The sequence below is a fragment of the Sturnira hondurensis genome, unplaced genomic scaffold (genome assembly GCF_014824575.4).
Source record: "Sturnira hondurensis isolate 20B ecotype Veracruz unplaced genomic scaffold, ASM1482457v3 Scaffold0023495, whole genome shotgun sequence".
NCBI lineage: Eukaryota > Metazoa > Chordata > Mammalia > Chiroptera > Phyllostomidae > Sturnira > Sturnira hondurensis.
Genome location: NW_028096126.1, coordinates 463,028 through 469,408, shown reverse-complemented (window position 1 = coordinate 469,408; position 6,381 = coordinate 463,028).

Sequence of the window (6,381 nt, the reverse complement as noted above, 5' to 3'; positions counted from 1 at the left end):
CAGGGATGGAGCTGGTCTGTGCCAGCTGAGTAGGGATGGAGCTCACAACTGACCCACTTCTGGAGGCCCTGACAGCAGCCCGAGATTCCCTGGGACTGCTCGGGACTGCTCGCAGGCAGGCACGGGCCCCTCGAAGCAGGGAGTGCTCTGGCAACTCTCAGTTCTCCCAAGCCAGCAACCTGACTCCACGGGTTATTGGAGCTTTCTGGTTTGCTTCCGAATGCTCACTCCTCTCTCTGCCACTACTGGCAGACCGATCTCTTATGGTGTTTTCCAATCTGTGCTCTGCCAGACTGGGGTGGTGCCGGTGACCAGTTCTCTCCCAGAGACGGTGTTGCCCACCCCCGGCTCTCAGAGACCTGGGCGGCCGGCCTGGGCCCTGGCTTGGCCTGGCAGGGGGCCCCGCCACCGCCTCTGTGCTGCTCCCTCGTACCTTGTTGATCTGCGGTTGTCTCCTCTCCTCAACCTCTGGTCATTCAGTGTCCGCTACAGTCTCTGGAGTCCTGCCTTCTTATATGCTGGGTCCCAGTTTGGCATCTGCTGTGCTCTTCCGCAGATCAGCCAGGTCCTTCCTGCATAGATTATTTTAAAATATATTTTATTGATTATGCTATTACAGTTGTCTCATTTCCCCCTGTTTATTCCCCTGTGCCCTGCACACCCCCTCCCACCCATATCCCTCTCTTAGTTCTTGTCCATGAGTCATAAATATAAGTTCTTTGGCTTCTCCATTTCCCACACTATTGTTAACCTCCCCCTGTCCATTTTTGTAGCTACTATTTATGCTTCTTGTTTCCTGAACCTTTTCTCCCATTCTCCCCCTCCCCTTCCCTGCTGAGAACTCTCCATGTGATCTCCATTTCTGTGATTCTGTTCCTGTTCTAGATGTTTGCTTAGTTTGTCTTTGTCATGATGAACTCCTTGAACTTGACCTTATCTGGGAAGCACTTTATCTGTCCTTCCATTCTAAATGATAGCTTTGCTGGATAGATTAATCTTGGATGTAAGTCCTTCTCTTTCATGACTTTGAATACTTCTTCCAGCCCATTCTTGCCTGCAAAGTTTCTTTTGAGAAGTATATAGGAATTATATTTTATAATTATAATATTTAATATTTGTTTTTAATTCAAATTACACCACAAGTGTTTTTCTTAATTTCTCTGACTTTTATATTTGTATCTCTCTTTTCTTAACTAAAAGTCTTCTTTTTTAATCCTCACCTGAGGACATATCCATTAATTCCAGAGAGAGAGAGAAACATCAGTCAGTTGCCTCTCATATATGCCCTGACAGAAGACTGAACCTACAACCTAATAAGCATGTACCCTGACCAGGGATCAAACCCTCAAACTTTCAGCTTTTGGGACAGTGCTCCAACCAATTGAGCCATGCTGGACAAGGCTTAACTAAAAGTCTTGATTGTTAATAAATAGACATAGTTATATATTTTGCTTTACCCATAATATACAAAAATAATTTCAAAGTTGCAATATCAATATTCTAAAATAAAAATACTGAGGAATGTTTAAGATTTCTTTGTAGCTTTTTAAATGCTTTTATAATATACTCCACTAAAGTACTGGGCTCAAATCACTTAAAATAATTATTTTCTCTGTGGGTAATATTATTGATTTGAATTGTTAGGCTCATTTATTTCACTTTATTCTTTTTTTCTTAATTTTATTTATTTTTAGACAGGGAGAAGGAATGGAGAAAGAGAGGAAGAGAAATCTCAATTTGTGAGGGAAATACTGATCAGTTGCCTCTCTCACAACCCTAAATGGGGAGCTGCCCACAATCCAGGCATGTGCCCTGACTGGGAATCGAACCAGCAACTTTTGTTTTGTGGGACAACACCCAACCCACTGAGCCACACTGGTCAGGTCTATTCTTAATTTTAGAGTTTGCTCAATATTCCTGTTTATATTGATATTATTTTGAAATATGCAAAACACAATTTTAATGGAGGATTTTAACAGGCCTATTAAAAACAAATAAATTAAGACTACAAAATACTTGTAGAAATATAGAATAATTGTAGAATACAATTAGCAAGCTTGAAAAACTACTCAGCTCATTTTTCGGAGTTAAAGTAATGTTTTATACCAGTAATTAAGTAACCTTAATACCAGTAACTAAAAAGGAAAGTACAGAAAGAGTATAAGTGAATCACTGTTACAAAGGCAGGTATACAAACCCCTAACTACAAAAAGAAAATTAGCAAACCAAATCCTGCAGTATGTGTGTATGTTAGAGAGATAGATATTTGATAAATGGGTAGTTAGACAGATACACATGGAGGTAGTGTGACCTGGAAGTTGAAACAGTGGACTATGAAGCCAGAAACCCTAATTTTAAATTTCAGCTTCACCAATTACTATCTGTATAAACTTGGGCAAGACATTTAACTTGCTTGTGCCTGAGTTTCTTCATCTGCAAAATGGAGACAATAACAGTACCTATCTCATAGATTTGCTGTGCAGCACCAGTCGATTAGTGAGAATGCTTCACATGGAGAATGTTATATAAATGTTAGCATCTATTATTGTTGTTGTTTTTACTTATTGAAGAACATCTTGTCCATAGAGTGATTGTGGCCCATGATTTCTACCAAGAGATGGCCCAACTTGATGTTAAGGGCACTAGTAGTGTATAAGGAACATGAGAATATGTTCACAGGCCTGACTTGAATAACCAAAAAATCATGGGAACTTCTCATAGCATTTGAGGAGGTAAACCCCACCTCTCAAAATCTTGCTCATCCACTTATCAGGACAACATTGATGACACCAGAATACTGAGCAGGTAGAGCACTTCGCCTGAGTGTGACAGTTGGTGCCCTGTGTCCAGAAGGCAGGGTAACATAGTAATTAGGAGAGAAGATTCTGGAGTCAGACTGCCTGAGTTTAAATCCTGGATCTCTTTTATACAAAGTTTCACTTACTATAGGCTCCTTAACCTCTCTAAGCTTCAATTATGCCATCTCTAAAATGGGAAAAATATTAATATCTACCTCATAGAGTTATGAAGATTGAATGAAATAATATATGTCAATCACTTAAAATGGCATGGCTCTGTTAGCTATCATTATTATTCTCTACATTGCTTGTGAACTTGTCACCACAGAAGCTGGCCTTTAGCAATGAGTATCATCTTCCTCTTTACAGGTCATGAGTAAAAGCTAGTGGTGGACCACAGGAGAGACTGAAGAAGCCTCACAGATTCAGGAAGTTAGAAGTGAAAAGGTCCACAGACAGCTGTTCTTCATCATTTCCTTGCTGGGTTGGGATAACCCAAGGTCAGGTCGGTGCACTCTTAAGGCCTGGGGGAGTAGGGTCAGGGAAGTAGGGCTAAACATTTGTCTTGAATTGCTCAGAAAAGGGAAATGACAAGGCAGATTGCTCCAAGGATTCCTACTGAGGCCTTCTGGTTTTTTTCCTCCTTTCCTTAGGCAACAGCATTTTCTTTCAATCACATGGCTTCAGAGATACCAACTCCTCATTAACTGCACAAACAAGGGCTGATTCTCATTTTTCCTCTCTTAGAATCTATGTCAGATCCTTAGTATTTCAGTGGCCAGCTCAGAAAGACCTCACACAGTTTCCAGAATTCTCTGAATCTGGAAGGAGTATTAACTTCAGATCACAAAAAGCAAACTGGAATCACTTATGCAAAAGATGATTTGTTGATCTGAGAGAGAGCAGAACAGATGCCATTCCCCCCTCTCTGACCCCACCCCCACATACATCACAACCCAGCAACTAGGTTGCCCTGCCCTGGTGAACAACCTAAGGCTCTGCCACTCATATGTAACAGGTGCGACCTGATCAAAAATTATGGCTCAAACAGAACAGATCAAAGCCCCAGACTTGGTTGTTCTAAGCAACCAAGAGATAGCCAACCTATTGGATGCACAGTTCAAAACACTGGTGATCAGGATGCTCACAGAACTGGTTGATTTTAGTCGCAAATTACATGAAAAAATGAAGGCTACACTAAGTAAAATGAAGCAAAATGCACAGGAATCTAATAGTGATAGAATAAAAACTGGGACTTAAATCAAGGGAATGGATCAGAAGGAAGAAAGAAACATTCAACCAAATCAGAATAAAGAAACAATAATTCAGAAAAATGAGGAGAGGTTTAGGAACCTCCAGGACATCTTTAAACGTTCCAACATCTGAATTATAGGGGTACTAGAAGGGGAAGAGGAACAGCCACAAGTGGAAAACTTATTTGAACAAATAATAAAGGAGAACTTCCCCAGTCTGGCAAAGGAAATAGACTTCCAGGAAGTCCAGGAAGCTCAGAGAGTCCCAAAGAAGTTGGACCCAAGAAGGAACACACCAAGGCACATCATAATTGCATTAGCCAAGATTAAAATGAAGGAGAGAATCCTAGAAGCAGGAAGAGGTGAGGGGACAGTCAGCTACAAAGGAGTTCCCATCAGACTGTCAGCTGATTTCTCAAAAGAGAACTTCCAGGCAAGAAGGGGCTGGAAAGAAGTATTCCAAGTCATGAAATCCAAAGACCTACAATCAAGATTGCTCTATCCAGCAAAGCTTTCATTTAGAATGGAAGGGCAGATAAAGCGCTTCTCAGATAAGGTCAAGTTCAAGGAGTTCATCATCACCAAGCCCTTATTATATGAAATGTTAAAGGGACTTGCCTAAGAAAAAGGAGTTAAAAAATATGAACAATGAAAGGACAGCAAACTCACAATTATTAACAACCACACCTAAAACAAAAGCAAACTAAGTGGACAGCTAGATCAGGAGTGGAGTCACAGAAATGGAGAACGCATGGAGGGTTAGCAACAGAGGAGTGGGAGAAGTAGAAGAGGGAGAAGGGGGAGAAGGTGTAGAAAATAAGTAGCATAGATGGTGGGGAGAAAATAGTGAGGGCAAGAGTAGTATGGGGAATGTAGAGGCTAAAGAACTTATGACACAGGGATATGAACTAAAGGGGGGGTGTCAGGGGAGGGGTGTGCAGGGTGGAGGGGAATGAAGGGGGAATGGGGCAACTGTAATGGCATAATCAATAAAATGCATTAAAAATAAAAAAGGATTTGTTGAAAGGACAGTGTGGGTAGCTCCTAGAATCAGGAAATTTGCTAAATAAACACGAGTTGTGAAGGTAAAATCAGGACAGCTTCAAAGATCTCATAGATTGGAAAGAACGTCCTCAAAATCAGTGCTTTCTCTCCATCTGTCCTCTGTGCTTCACTCTGTGCATCTGTGACATTCTCTCAGACAGGCTTTTGCCCAGAGGCTGAGACCAAGGCCCTGGCAGCTTCAGGCCTCACATTCACTCAGTTTCATCACTCTATAGGAAAGTAAACTCTTTGTTTTGTTCTGATTAAAATTATCTCAGAGGATGCAGGTCTGTCTCAGGTCACAAGCTCATACTTGAGTCCCATCATTGTTGCCAGGAATCCAGTCAATTAAGACAGATGTCACCTCTTGACAATGACTATGACCAAGGAAGTGAGGTCTATAAGGAGATGACAATTCCCATTTGACCCTAGGGTTAAAGGAAAATCTCCCAGAAGAAAGCAATCTTGCATCCAAAAGAAAGGAGGTGAACTGGGCACAAGAAATAAATTGATAACCCTACAGTCTTATTAAAGACAAAAATCTAAGCATTGATACATCACACTAATCAACAAGACTCCCACAGTTCAGATAAATATTCATAATGGGGGAAGTCCCCATGTAACCAATATATGAAAAAAAAAATTTCCATATAAATGATTTTTGAGGTAACTGAACTTTATTCCCTTAAGTGCTAAAACATTTCTTTGGATCAGTTTTGATAGTCTCTCTAAAATATAGCAGAAACAATTTGTCCTGCTTTTATAAAAAGTATCCTAAAATATTTAACCATTACTTGTTAATTATGGAATATCAATGGCATTCACCTGGACCACTGAGGCACGTAGAGCTATATGCCTCCATGCCAAGGGCACCAGACTACATGTTCTAGTTTCTGATGTCATTTTCAAGTTTTTGGTCACATGTTCTCAAATATTCTTTCCCACTGCTGTCACTATGCCTACCTCCAGCATCTTTTCCCTGTAAGCACCTCCCTCTTGCTTACTTTGTTAATTCTAATCTACCCTGCATTGGGAAATCAGATGACTAAAAATATTACACTATTGTGCAAAATATTTGCAAATCCAGAAGCTAGAATTTATTGCTCTATGTAAAAATAGTCTCTGAGTAAAAGCTGGGGAACCAGTCTGTGAATAAATTATGATAACTATTTAACAATTATGCAGGTATTTTTAAGCAACTATTATTTTCTTTCCTATTTTTGCCTGTCTCACGTAATCTAGATGTTTGATTTACCAATAGTTTGGTTTTATAAGAGCTGAGGTAT